The 14,701-nt window shown below is 47.1% G+C and overlaps 2 protein-coding genes across 9 annotated transcripts in view; one reads left to right on the top strand and one right to left on the bottom strand.

The window, feature by feature from the left end:
* Positions 1–11,171, bottom strand: part of flrt1b (fibronectin leucine rich transmembrane protein 1b) — a 28,624-nt gene extending 17,453 nt beyond the window's left edge. For 2 of the 4 annotated variants that reach the window (XM_057044111.1, XM_057044107.1), the window contains exon 1: positions 7,540–8,222. The gene's annotated coding sequence lies outside the window, so the exon portion shown is untranslated. Of the gene's footprint in view, positions 1–668; positions 835–7,539; positions 8,223–11,045 lie in introns of those variants that run through there. The other 2 variants (XM_057044108.1, XM_057044110.1) reach the window with 2 other exon arrangements.
* Positions 1–14,701, top strand: part of macrod1 (mono-ADP ribosylhydrolase 1) — a 76,437-nt gene that overhangs the window by 34,688 nt on the left and 27,048 nt on the right. The gene's annotated exons all lie outside the window — the stretch shown is intronic.

The following is a 14,701-nucleotide window of genomic DNA, read 5'->3' as shown; positions in this document are numbered from 1 at the left end:
TCTCAGGAAATTGAATGTGGATGCCCTTTATAGGTAGGAAATAACTATAATACCAACACGATCAACTGGGAATGATGCTCGTTATCACACTTGTATTCTAATGGATTTTTTGGTCTCAAAAATAGAAAATATTAAATAACATAAGAGCTTTACATTACCCATCTTGTGCAACCTTTTACAGATGTAAACTGTAGTTAAACCCTTCCATTGTGATGAGAAGATGAGCGTTAGGAGGAAAAGTAGTGGAAATGTGAATTTTCAGCGGCTCCTAAAGCCTATTGTTTGGTGAAAAGGAACGAAAGAGTGAGGCTAAAGATGAGAAATGCATGGAGGGGAGAATGGATGGAGACGAACAGGGAGACAAAGTGAGCAGCAGAGTTTTCTCCCCTGGAGCGGACTGATTTCTAAAGAGGGAATAAAAGGCAGCAGAGGGAGCAAATGAGACTGGGAGGGAAGGAGCACTGCTGGAGAGGGACAGACAAAGCTGTAAAGAGGAAGAGGGGGGGTGAACTGGACTGAAACGAGAATTGAACGAGGTGAAACGATGTGACGGTTTTGTAAAGAATGTGGGAGTAATTGCAGAGTTAGCATGAAGGTGGCGGAGAGCGGAGCAGCTTCCGCCCTCCTCCAGCGACGGTGTTTTACATAAATCTAGTCGGTAATCTCACCTCTCTGGCAGCTGCAGACTTCATTTTGGATTCCACATCTTCATCTCTGGGCCTGCTTGCCTTCCCCTGCAAGGGTCGGATCACTACCAGTGTCTACCACCACCACCACTACCAGTCAGACGTTTCCCACTGAGGTTTCACCTTAAAATGTGACGATTTACAAAAAACGAAAGCTCAGACGACTCCCAGGTTGTTAATTTTGGCAAGAGAACGTGCAGAGAACCCAGCGAAACCTTTGAGGATTGAAGCTTTTTGAGGGTCGTCCTCTCCTTTAGGACGGGTCAGTGTGGGTTCGTTTGAGATTTCTCAGACTGGCACCTTTGAAACTGTTGGTAAAATCCTCCCAGACCAATCTGGGATTTTCTGGCTTCACCATCCACCATAAAGAAAACATTTTTTGTGTGTGTACAGTATATATATAAAAACCTCGACACTGAATAGCTGCAGTGAGACGGGAGCCTTCATCATTCTGGCTGATGTGACTCGGCCAGCGTCTGAATGAAGCATAAATAGGCCTTTTATATCAAACTGATGCTGTTCACTATCAGCCCAAGTAGTGCAGGATGTTTATCTGGAAATATTCTACAAAATACGCCCATATAACTGCAGCATTATGAGATGCTCCGATAAACCCCCCATATCTCAGCACAGCACACTACGACACCACCCAGCTTGCATTCACGTCGTCTGACAGTATCTGGATAAATAATCCCATTAAATGTGACTGGGGTTTTTTCCAGCTCAAAGCATTTGCACTCACTCAGGATGAGGTGGGCAGGAAGTACACACGGACGAGTTGCTTAGAGGCTGGACACCAACGCACGCGCGCTGTCATCTACGTGGAGCTCTGGCTGGATATGTCACGGTAACGGTGGTTACCTCCGTCCAGACGGTTTCTCTTTTATTTCCCATCACTCTCTGTTTGCATATCTGCCATGAAAGGACAGATCTGAGAGGAGCCTTTATTGCTCCTAAACTGATGCCAGTCCGGCCACATCTGTCAGTCTCGCTCTCTTTTAGCTTTGTTTACCTCCTTTTTTACCTCATTGTAATGCGACAGTGATCCGAGTCCTGCTCAATTATCAAACGGCGTTGAAGCGCAGAGCTGCGCGCGGTCCCTGCACACCACAGAAATGTATTGGAATTCAATACATAAGGTCAAACTCATATTCCTAACAGTCTCGCACACAGTAAAGCACCGGCCTGACCTGTTCTGCAGAGAGTGTTGTGCTTTCTGAGCACGGCTTCTCATTTCCACCGTTGGCTTCAGTCTTTGGACGTCTCTAGTAGACGTGAAGGTGCTGCGAGCCTTCGGATGCCATGTTAGTGGGACGGCTCATCAATTAAGCTGGAAAAACATACACGTCTTCATATCTGGCCCTTTTTAAAAGCTGAGCATATAATGAGTGTCCCTCTTCATGCTAGAAAACGTCTTTGTTTTGATAATCGTTAGTTTTACCGCAAATAATTAGAGAACCGCGGCACGAGTTGTTTTATACGTGCATCTAAATATCGACAGCAACATCACATTTGAGGGCCTAAATTGCTGCAGTAAGTGGCGGCTTCAGTCAGGAACAATTGCCTTCCAAATGAATTACATCACATATGAGCGCATCGCTAATTCTCGCTGCGGGCGCCGCCGACTGCTGCAACAGATGTGAACTATAGTGCAAGTGATGCCGGATTATTAAACGTAGTCACTCAGGAGTGTGGTGCTCTTCGGTGCCACAGAAATTCTCCATTTACCAGTAATATGAGACACGGCGAATATGGGCCGACTGCTGTGGCCCGTCGGTCCTGCGCTTCAGATTTTGACCCGACTCAATCGATTTATTCTCACGATTGGGGAAACCGCGGGTGGGGGGGTTACTGGGAGCACTGGAGTCCATCCCAGCTGTCGCAGGTCCATCACAGGACACACATTCACTCACACAGAGAGGCAATTAGCAGCCAGACTAAAGGGCCCCTTCTTGAACCGAGGGAGGGAGCTGGACCAGCCATGGACCAACGCAGCAAACACGTGAAATGAGAACTATTTTTCACGCTGTAACGTTTTTCACGCCTCGGCCTTTGATCAAGGATCAAAAGCAAACTTCTCTTTGTATCAGACGCATTTATCCAAATGCCCCCCCCCACCCCCCGCTTTATTTTTGTCTGCATTAGTTTAAGTGCAGCGTTTTGTTCCTTCACAAATCCCAGCTGCCGTCTATTCCTAAATCTTTACTCTAAACATTTAAATTTGTTTTTCTGCTGTCATTCTGTGGGAAGCGCCTTGACTTCAGTAATCTGCACGTTTTCTTTTTATTGCCGTGATCGTGGGGACTTGCAGGATTTGGGGAAATAAACAGGTTTTTTTGTGTGTGTTTTGACTCGTGCACTGCCCAACCTGGCTGTGGCTGCACACACTAGGACTCCAACACACACCCGTACTCAGACACAATTATAGGATGAAATTGAATACAGGCTAATGCAAAGCCATTGTGTTGTCTGTGTGTGTGTTCAGGCTTGTGTCAGAAAGCCTCCTCCATAGTTAAAACCTTCCCTTGTGTAATGCATCTCTCTAATGTACTTATCTGGCATCGACTAAGGCGTGTATTTATTTCAGGATTTCTAGGTAATCATATTTATTCTGTCTTTTCGGAACAGCCCCAGCCAAAAAATGGCATAACATCAGCCCTGTAAGAGAACTGATTATTTTTTTTTTTCCAGAGCTGCGCTGCTTCCTACAATAGATCACACAAGCCAGAAAATATGACACAATCTCAGCCTACATTAAATCAATTTTGTGGGGTTACTGTTCTTGTGTCTTTAGCTGTTCTTCTGTGTTAAGCTATCCAAGCAAAACAAAGTGGATTTTAGCCTTGAATGTGCAGTAATGCACATTTATCTTGAGCTTTTAGAGGCTACTAAGCCATTTATTGATACAAATGACCGATATGAACTTGATTTTCTATCTTTATTTTCATACAACACCTCCTGAGGGAAAAAGTGAAATGTTTATCTTTGAACATCAGTGTATAGTCCCACACATCACAGATAGTTTAACTGTAATTGCCGTCACGAGTGTTGACTACTAATCTGCATTTCGAGATCCTCATGGATCTGGATAATGAGCCTGCTTATTAGCATCAGGTGTAAATGTAAAGGGCTGTGGAGTGAACGCCATTATCACAGTACAGAGCTCATTTTAATGGGGGGATGAATTAGGCTGACGAGTCTCCCCATCGTTTCTCCGTCAACCGACTTGTTTCAGCCCCACATTTTCAATTACTTTCCCGTTTGTATCGTGCACAGTGCTGTGAAATGACACCGTCGGACAAATAGCGTTTGAAGCCCGGTGACACGTGAGGCGCACGAGCGCGGGGACGGCTCTCTTCCCTCAGCCATTGTTTGCTTTGGAAATGCAACATTATCCAACACACGTGCGAGACCGACGCATTTGGATCTGGTTCAGTCTGGTTTCAGAAGCTGAAGGGGAGATTTCAGGGAACTCGTCCGTCTTTTCTAATTAATCCTTTGATTTTGCCCGACCCACTAAATCACTTGCTCTTTGGGTTTTACCTTCCGACCTCTGGGGGGAGGAATAGAGTTCCCAGGGCGCCTGCAGAGCTGGAGGCTACTGCGCATTCTCTGTCACCTTTCTGGAACCTTCTGGGATCAATCAGCGCTGGTTTTAAACCGCACATTTTGAGCGATGATTGTTTATGGTGTGGAGTGTGTGGATAATCTCATTTATATCCTAATCACTTTCTTTTTATGGAGGATTTTAAGCTAAAACTGTATAGGTATAATAAGGTGAATTACTGGGTGGTTTCTGTTTTCTGAGCATCTTTTGGACGTGTGTGAGGATGATGACAAGACAAATTTGTGTTTCGTTGGCTGAACCTGAAAAGCGGATCATTGAACTTCCTTCAGCAGCCACAATAGGAGCATCTACCATCCGAGGGTTGCTGTCGTCCACATGTCGCTGTTCTGATTATTAAAAAAGAGATTCGCCTCAGGTTGTTTCAATATCTTAGGGAGCCTTTTTACTCACGAGTATAGGTATAATAAACAACTCTGCGGTTGCCGCGGCTACAAAGGTGTTTCAAAATACCGTTCTCTAAACCCAGAGACGATCCCAGTGGTCCTCATTTGAAGTGATGACATTTGAGTAACCGAGGAGCGCGCACGATCAGGCAACATTTCAGCACCCAACGTGGCAAAAAACTATCTTTGGATCGTACAATGTTGGAGACAATTTATCACGATGCTGACATCACTAATACCTGCAGTCTCCACTCCTCCAAAATGGTTCGTAAAGACTCGGGCTGGCTGTTCAACGGTCCTCTTGGGGGCACCGGAGAAATTGTTGCTAACAAGCAGTGTTGTGTTGACCTACTTTGACCCACGCGAGCTGAACTCTTACTTGGTCTCGGGCCAAACGGTGCGGAGAAATGGCCCAAACGACCCCGCCGGAGCCATGAAATATTCAAGCAGAACACTGTCGCTGCTTTACGGGACAGTTGCCTTCATGTGAATCGAACAGCTGGAGGTAAAGGTTTCGGTTGGCTCACCCCTCCAAGGGTCACAAAGCAAGAGATATGTCATGTAGAAATGTGTGAATACAGTCTTTTTACCACGAGCTCTAAACTTTACTGGGCAAATTCTAGTATTTAGTGCGGCAGCTCTTCAAACCACTCTAGACGAGTTGTTGAATCATGCCGAATTTAAGGAGGTTTTTTTTCCTGCAATTTGTCAGATGGCGCTTCTCTCTTTTTTCTCCTTTATGAAGCTCAGAGAGAAGGATAATGGAAACTTGGAGTGTTTGACTGCAATCACTAAGACGTCTGTAGTTTGTTATTGGAGGCTCAAGAACGGATTCAAACAGAGAGATATCTGAAAAAGAACAGACGTTTAAGGTTGAACTGTGACTTTTTGTCCATTCTGTTGGGTTCAATACTTGTTTAATCAGTAGATCAAACATTTGCAGCCTGATAACGCCTCCATCTGCCTGGGCCTTATTTCCATCTAGCACCGAACCATTCATCTTAGGTGCCAGGAGCGCACCTTAAACAAAGTTGTCATGTGCGTTGAATGAGCTCGGGCACAGACGGCTCTGTCCTCCTGTGAACCTCTGCTCAGGGGGCAGCACCTTCAACACCTCAGCACAACATGCGGTTCCTCCTCACAGGTGAAGCCCAGCAGCGAAAATGCTCTGGCAACTGAAGGGAGCGGCTGTAAACTCCTGTGGATATATTACAGGGTTTAACTCTATTACACCGAAGGCCAGGAAGGCTCATGTGTTTTCAGCATTTGTAAAATACTTGGAGCTCACTGGGTTTTTAGATCCCACCAGGAACGTGTCCGCCGGCCCCTGATTTCACTATTTTCGGCCCTCGGCAACGAGCTTGAGACTTCAGGTTGGATTCATTTGATCAGCTCATGGGTTGGAATTTTGGGTCGGGTGTTTGCACCCTGGATGGCTGCGGCTGCAGCGCGACACACACCCATGCCGACCGTTTGGAGGAAATAAAACACATTTGTCGCAGATAAAAACGGGAGCCGCCCCAGGAAGGTGTTGAGGCTTTCAGACAGTTTGCTTCTAAAGCGTAAGCAGGGCCTCATGTTTGGATTAATGATGCCACAGAGTGCAGGAAATGAAAAATGCTGCCTTACAGGCACAGAGACGTCGTGATATGTGCTTGAGCAGGAGCACCTCCGCGCTCACTTTTCATTACGGCTTCTCTGGCAATTTTAAAAACCTCTCAGATGCACATTGTGGCTTTTATTCTGCAAACCATCAGCTTATTTTATCTATTTTTTTGCGTTTGAAATGAATAGTTATATAAGAAGTGTTCCCTCACTGTCAAATGGGTGTACGAGGAGATGAAAAAGGAATTGATGTAGTGTCTTGAACCTTCTCCTTTTCTTTATTCTCTCAACATTCTGCCAATGTGCAATTCCCTCTAAATGCATGACATGCCCTGGATTCCCTTTCTCTCCCCCTCTCTAGGACATTACTCTTTAATCTCATGTTCTGTGCTGCTCTGTCTCTTCCTCTCTTGCTCCACCTTTGTTGCTTTGCCTTCCACTCTTTCCTTGTTTTCTGACCATCCCTCCATCCATCCATCTCTTTCTTGTAATCCCGTGTTCTGTACCACTTCAGCCCCTAGAATTTATTTTAATCTAGTGGCTCAATATGGCCCATTTGACTGCTAATCCTGTGCTGTATAGCCCGTCTCGTGTGTGTGTGTGTGTGTGTGTGTGTGTGTGTGTATGTGTGTGTGTGTGTGTGTGTGTTTTCACATCGCATGAGAAGGCTAAAGTAAATGGATGGCCAAAAATTCTGTTTGTTTGAAAGGTATGTTGCATATAAATATCAAAACACACTCTATGTGTGCACGTCAGTGTGCGTGTGAGAAAGAGAGGGCGCGGGTGAGCTGGTGTGCAGCCATTGTCATGTAGAAAGGGCATGTCCGTGGGGACACATGCTGTCTGTCCCTCTGACGAACACGAGCAGGAGGAGAAGAGACCAGAGTGATTAAACACACGAAAAACACACAAGCCTACTGTTTCAATGGGGGGGCGGCAGTGGAGCGCTGGGGGCCGGGGGGAAACGTGCAAGTGGGAATTCTATCTCCTGACAAAGTCTAATCTCTCACTTTAATCTCCCCCTGCCTGTAAGTCTCCAAAGCCCTCCTGCTTTAAATCTTACTTTTCCCTGGTCCAGCAGGTAGCTGCGCTAACCCTTGAACGCACCACGCGCGTACATCAACACCACTAAATGACACGCTTACGCGGAATGCGCCACCAGAATAGGCAATCGGTACCGGACAGCCGGTCCGTCCCCCCCTATATGATCGTTATCATCGTTCCAAAAGGATCGTACCTTTGTGGTCCATTCGCGTCCCCTCTCTCCTCCCTCAGCGCATCCCTGATAAATCGTCCTCTCAACTTAATAGATGTCTTTCAGTGGGTCCGTTAAGTCCCGGTCAACAGCCTCCGCGCACGCACAGGCACCGGGTTGGACCGCGCTGAGGAGGCACCGGCGGTCGGTGGTCGGTCGGTGGTCGGTCGGTGGGTCTGCGGCGGGCGCTCCCTCGCTCGCTCCCTCGGCCGGCGGTGTCAGCCCGAGCTTCGCAGTTCGCCGCGGACGACAAAGACAGACGCCAAATGCTGACAATTCTTCTTTTCTCGCTGTTTTCCTGCGACGTCAACTCCGCGACTTCAGCTCGGCTGGACGGAAGGCTGCGCAGTGGCCACGGGACTCATTTTTCACGCGCTCCGTGCCTCGTGCGCAAAGCCAGCCGGTGATCCCTCTTTGCGCGCCGGTTCACAGCTCATCATCATCATCATCATCCGCCGCTTTACATAAAGCTTTAGTAACGGCCTGACACGCATGTCCCGTCGTCCCTCTCCGGCCCGTCTCGAGCCGAGGCTGCGCGCGGAGATGCCGCGCTTGTGCCCGTGGACGCGTGTGCACGTGGCGAGGGTGCCCCACAGAGCTCCGTTACCCGGGTTCATCGGGTCCTCGCGGTCCAGCGGTCATGAACAACTCACCCACCATTTGGACTGACAGGTGTATACAGACGCGCGCGCGCGCACGCGCAGAGAAAGGAGCCAGCTGTATGTGGGGAGTTTGGAGGCCTTTGAAATGAAAAATAACTGCAATACAGAACTAAATTGCATGGAAAAGCTTCATTATTCTTGTCTAAAGTAAAAAATAACTAAGTAGTAACAAAACAGATATCCATGGATGATGACGATGAGGATCATTCACACGTGCTGAGCACTAAAGCGAGAAAGGCTTCCTGTTGATTTATAAAATATTGATTGATTGATATAATTTCTCCAGTATATGCCCTATATATATTAACAACCCTGTAGCCACGTAGCTCCTATTCATTTAGTATGACATCATACAGGAATGGAAAATGCTAATGCTAAAATCTGAACCGCCGACTCTTGTTCTCTGCTGCTGTTTGTGTTTAGATACAGTTGCTACACGACCACCAGTCATTAGCAACGACCAACTACACTGTCATCTTCTGACCTTGTCGCGACTCCTCGAGGGGCCAGAAACATTCGGCTGTCGGTCACAACATTTTTTCAGCATCAGATTAATTGAATTAATTGATTATTGAAGATAAACCTATAGGTAACGGCAGAAAGGCCTCTGACTATATTTTGCATACACTTTTCTCCAGCTGAACAGTGGGTACACAGATCCATAAAACTGCCAATGTTGCTACATAAAAATGCTGCTGGAAGCATTAGCACCTAGTTCCCTGAGGTGACCTCTCGTTGGATCATTGCATCGTGCCTGCAACATGCACGAACAGAAGAAATTTGCAGCACTTCTGTGCTGCTTCGCTTGTTTTTCTCACTTTTTTTTCAGGCTCGTAGCAAAGTAGAATGGCTTCCATGTTGTGACAAACAGCTTTCAGACCGAATAAAACAAAATCCCCCAATGTCGTTGAGTGTTCTTCTTATTCTTCATTGGGTGTGTTGCGTCACTACAGTTTCACAATGCACGACATCACCATAGCAACCGGCTAAGCGATATATTTGCAGTAGAAAAAGGAGTCACGTAATTCCCAAAGTGTACTAAAAAAAACCAAAGGTTAAAAAAAAGGTATTGGGAGTCTTTAGACTAATGGCAGTGTTCAACTTTGATGTGTTTTATTTTGTTTTTACTCTGTGACCGGTGGTTTGTATTTGTCTGCAGGGAGCTGTAGCTCACAATTAATTTGTATTCATTGCCTTTTGGACAGTTGTCTCATGGTAGAGATACCACAGCTCTCTGGGAGCTGCATCCTCAGCCATAATAATGCAGGCGGGTTTCGGATCAAGACTTTTACATAAATTACCATTTCAGTGATTAAGAAGCTTTATATTATTGACTTTTAACCGATAGCAGAATTATAGCCCGTAATAAAGCTAATGATAGGAAGCCAAAGGGCTCTAATTGCCTGAAGACAGCATCTCAGATGATGCAGCAGAACACAGTGGAATGCTAGCATTTTTCAGTGTCATCCATCCTCTTATTAGCATCCATAAGAAAATATTTGCTGTGTACTGTTTCAGTAGACATGGTTAAATAGTTAATTACCCATAATTAAGCTTACAGGTAGGCTTTATTAGTGAGTTAGAGCTGTAATTAATAGTCCATCCTTCATACGTGGTATCAGATTAGACAGCTCTGATCAGACAGCTTCTGTTTGACTGAAAATTAGCATGCTAACCCCTCTCTCTGGTGGCAAAGCCCTGAAACGGAAGATGATCCGTGCGTTGACTTTTGTAGCGCATGTTGTACAGTGTAGAGATTCGATAAGACAAGCAAACTGATCATGATACGAATGAGCTTCAGCACCAGAAATACAACATCCAGAGACACAACCATATTTCAGCTCTACAGCCACCATCTGGACCTTCCACCCAGACTATTGTTCCACGTATTAGCGGCTCTATTGGTTGAGGCTGCAGCAGACATGCGTTTTTAGCAACGCTAACTTCCGGGCTCGGGTTTAGAATTATCCGTGGGTGTGAAGCTGCGGGCGTCTGAGTGAAAAAGGTGTCGACACTGGCCATCAACAGCATTTCCCCCAAACTTTGTTCCGGTAAAAAGGCTTTCCATTCGCTGTCCATCAAATCTGCGAGACCATCTCTGCCAAATCACTCTCAATTATCTTATAATGAACTCACTTGGCTGTGTGCAGAGCGCCTTTGGCCCGGCCACCTGTCAATCAAATGAGGACATAGACAGACCAAATAACCTCGGTCACAGTTACATGTAGGGTCCAGGAATGCTAATAAAACCATTTAAAGGTTATTTTAACCGCACAGAACTAAAACATCCTGGTGGTGATCATCATCTTTTTTTTTTTTTTTTACTAAGATCTGAGCAAAATGTCTGACATCATCAAAAGGACCAACCAAAGGACGAACTGAAATTAGAGTGAAAGAGGTGTGATGGTGGTTAGGACAAGTGTGAGGGGGGAGGAGAGGGAGGGAGGGAGGAGAGGGAGAGAGGAGAGGGAGGAGAGGGAGGAATACACAAACAGGTTGCTCTGGGGCCTTGGGAATATGAGAGGTGGGGGGGGGGGGATAAGATGGAGGGCTACAGAAGACAAACAGAGCCGAATGTTTCACATGGAGCTTCAGTAGGTTTTAATTACACACAAACGCTGTCAGATTTACGGCTGAGGCTCGACCCCCGCGTCTCCTCCCAGACCAACAGCAAACCAGCTCCTTCACCCCCCCCGCCACCCCCCCGCAGCCCCTCGCTGTCCAGCACCAATCTAAGCATGTCACACATATGTTGTTTTTAAGCATCAATCTTCTTATCCTTCCATGCCTGTCCCCCCCTCCCCACAAAAAAGCATGGTTGCTTACCTCCTATGAAGTGTACACTCCACCTTGTTTTATGTTCCCGGCAAATTTAGTCTTGCGTCTCCCTTCTCCACCCTCAACTCTCTTCCACTTTGTCTCTGTCTCTCTCTCGCTCTCTCTTTGTCACCCCTCCCTCCCTCTCTCGCTACCCCCTCCCCGAGCCCTCCCTCCATCCCCTTGACACCTCACACTCTCCTCCTCTCCGTTGCTCTGGCGCTCTGTATGTAGTTGTATAACTTATCACCCTGAGCCCTTCCCCACTCGGATAATTGCTGTGTCTCAGCTGCAGATGCTCACATGCTTTATTAAGATGCTCGATATTAACTGCTCTACTTGGGCAACTAACGCCAGCAAAGGCAAAAAGTCTCTTGGCTCGGCGTGCGCGCGTTTGTCCCCCGCGCAGCATCGGCGGCTGGATGCGTGCACGCACCTTGGAACGCAAACGTCGACTCATCCTGGTTCCACACTCGACCGGGTCCGGGGCTACATGTGGGTTTTCGCAGATGGCGGAACATTTCCCCTCGAGTATCGAGATTACGCTCTCCCTAATTAACTAGGTTTCACTAACAAACCTTTGGGCTTTCTATCGCCATGGCAACCGAAAAACTCCCATTGTCTCCGCTTGTATTTGTATGCATGTGTGACCGGCGTATGGATCTGCGCCTCCCTGCATCTGCGCTGCTCCTGTCTGTCACTTTACGTGTCCGCGGGCACGTGTGAACGTGACGGGCGCAGTCGCGCCTCTGAGCTGCTGTGTACCGCGCGCTAAAAAAGCCTAATTGATTGCATAAGACCACGTAGAAGACGAGAAAGTGAGATGAATATTAAAACAAGGAGATGAAGTATGAATCCATTCCGCACTGGTATCCAGGAAGGGTGGAACCTGGCTGAAAGGCAAAGTAAAGCGAGGCTAACATACAGGGAAAAGTTTACAAAATCAAGGTTGCGTTGCCAATTAGTGGTCAGTGCACTTTAACAACAGCACAGTGGCGTACAGGCAGAGGAAGCGGCAAACCACGGACTTATTACCGGCGGTGTTGCGCAACAGTCATCAGCACGCCTGGTGAAGAGGTGCGGTTGTGGAGCGGGAAGGGGGGGCTGATCACGGAGCTGGGTGGAGACCTCCGTTCTTCATTGCCAGCCTAATTGTCCTACTGTGGTCTAATCACATTAATTACGGAGCGTCAGATCATATCGCCCCTGCTGTTGTGGCTCCGCTGCAGGGAACACTTGTTGAGATGTTCTCTCTAAAGCAGCCGCGCCGACTCGTGCTGAGGCGAACCTTCCTAAAGTTCGCTTTCTTCGCAGCCCTTGTTGCCATTTTCAAATGGTCCCGAAACTGTTTTTAACTCCATTTGTGGGTTTGTCCCGTGTGATTTTGACTCTGGTTTAAATGTGCTGCACTAATAAACCTGGAGTGTATTTTGTAAACTTTAATCAACAGTCTCGGTTTAGCTATGGAAGCGATGCCGGCGTTGCACTGGTTTCTATGAGGGTTTCTATGTCGTCTGAAATAAAGTGCCGTCGCTTCTTGAGTTGAAAGACTTTAAATTACCCAACTTTGCTGCCAGATGGCAGCAGGATGATGAGGCTGGGGGGGGTCTTTACTTTAGTCTTACTCTTGCTGTACCTCCCAGATGTTAATGTGACCCTGCAGAAACTGCGTTTATAGTCGGGGTTCTTTCATTTGCTCCTCTGCAGATAGAAGAAGGTGGGGCTTCTAGGGGCTTCTTCAAAAGCCTGGTCACTTCTGTCTCCTCTGTGATTGTAGAGAAGCTGAAGTACAGTCCAAAGGTTCCACGGAGGACCGGTACCCAGTTGCAGGCATTGATATTGTTCAAATGGGAACGGTGCTGCCGTTGGGCTGTTCTCAGTCCAGCGTTGCCTTTATGAAAAACAAAAAGACCCTTTGAAAGAGATGTAAAATGTTCCAGCGAGCAGAAGCAGCCTTTAAGCTTTACCTTCATCCATCAAAGAGCCGGTTAATGAGTAACGTACGTGCCCAGTCTGCAATTTGCCCAAGCAAATACAACAATATTTTTTATTGAAGCTTGCATTAAAAACATTCTCTGCTTTGTTGAAGTTTAGACTTGGCACGCGGCGTCCTGGATCACATTAACCAGAAGCGACACGGTCAAATGGATGCAGCGTCCTTGCACGTCGAAGCTGTTTTCACCTCACAGGTTCCTTAATTTGGAGCTTCTATTCTTGCTTATGGCTGCTGATGGATGCCTTCACACAGGCTGTCGCAGCGACCGCAATAAAAGGTGAGCGTGGAAACGAAGATCGCTGCCGCCGCCGCCGCGCCGGTCTTTGGGTTGAAAGAAAGCCTGCCATTATGCGGCATTTACGGGGAAGGAAAACACGGTGGCAGAGAAAGCTGCAATCCATTAGGAGAACTGATGGAACCATCGCGTGACATCGGCGGAGAATAGAGAGGTACGAGGAGCGTGGGCGGCAAAATTAATTTCAGAAGGAGTCACAAGATTAGCCTGGATCTGCATTAAACATCCTAAATTGAAGCATCACATTAAAAGCATCTACACACAATGACAAAGACTCTTTTTTTGCTGTTTTCCTCATTTCCTCTCCAGGTTTTACCCCCTTTAAGTCTCTGTCTATGGCACTGGTCCCTTGTGCCGCCTGTACTGCTAAATTTTAGCATCCCATCTCATCACTCGGGTTCATCCATGTGCAAGTGAGCACAATCCCATAATACTGAAGCTCTGACGGTGCAGTGCAACACTTGTTTCTGTGAAATCCTCATTGCAACGCTGTGACTTCCTGATTATCGGCACGTTGCATTTTCTCACCGATTTCCAGTAACGCATTGTGACCAAACATCAACCCCTGACCCTCGCCACCAGAGAGGCTACATTTGTAAAGTGCTGCTACAAAGGACCTCTGCAGCCATAATGCTGGAAAGGCATCTAGCTAATTGGCTGTAAAGCGTTGGACGCTTGACTGACTCTCTTCGCGCAGTAGCAACATATTTACAACGAAGTGAAGTTTGCACTGGCTCTGCTCTGGCCTCGCCACCACAATGACTACTTGCTCTACCCAGTGTGCATTATTCCTCTTAATTCGGCTGCTTATTGATGATTACAGCCTTGAAGTAGCGTTGCTTTGATGTAGATCTGAGCAGGTTTTCCTCTCCATTCATCACAACATCTGTCAGCTCTAACACATGCCAGGCATTTCAAATACTCCCAGGCTGTCATTCGGAATAACTGCTTTATTTCCACTCACGCTCTATAGATCTACACATTTTCCAATTAGAGCGAGGGGGCATTCACGGGGGGGTGGTGAGAGACCTATAGAGAGGCGTGTTTGAAGGCTGAAATCGAGAAGAATTTGTCATTAATGAGGCAGCCGGGAGGGAAGTGTTGAAGAGGATTCTTGAGATAGACAGCTGTGGGATTTAGAGTCTCCACCTCCTCCTCCAGAACCAACTCCAGCGCCACACTATCGGAGCGCCTACCCCAGTGGCCCAGTGCCCAGGCAGTGGCTAAAAGGACGAGTGGGACGTGTCCACCAAAGTGTCTCTGCAACGCAGCGACGATGGGATGAACAGGTTCTCCGAACACATCAGACGGGCGGGAATCTCACCTGCGCTTTCAGCTTAGGTGGCATTTAACTGGTACGATGGTAACCAGTTG

This window comes from Takifugu flavidus, chromosome 9, assembly GCF_003711565.1.
Source record: "Takifugu flavidus isolate HTHZ2018 chromosome 9, ASM371156v2, whole genome shotgun sequence".
Lineage (NCBI taxonomy): Eukaryota > Metazoa > Chordata > Actinopteri > Tetraodontiformes > Tetraodontidae > Takifugu > Takifugu flavidus.
This window is presented reverse-complemented; position numbering and strand designations above follow the sequence as displayed.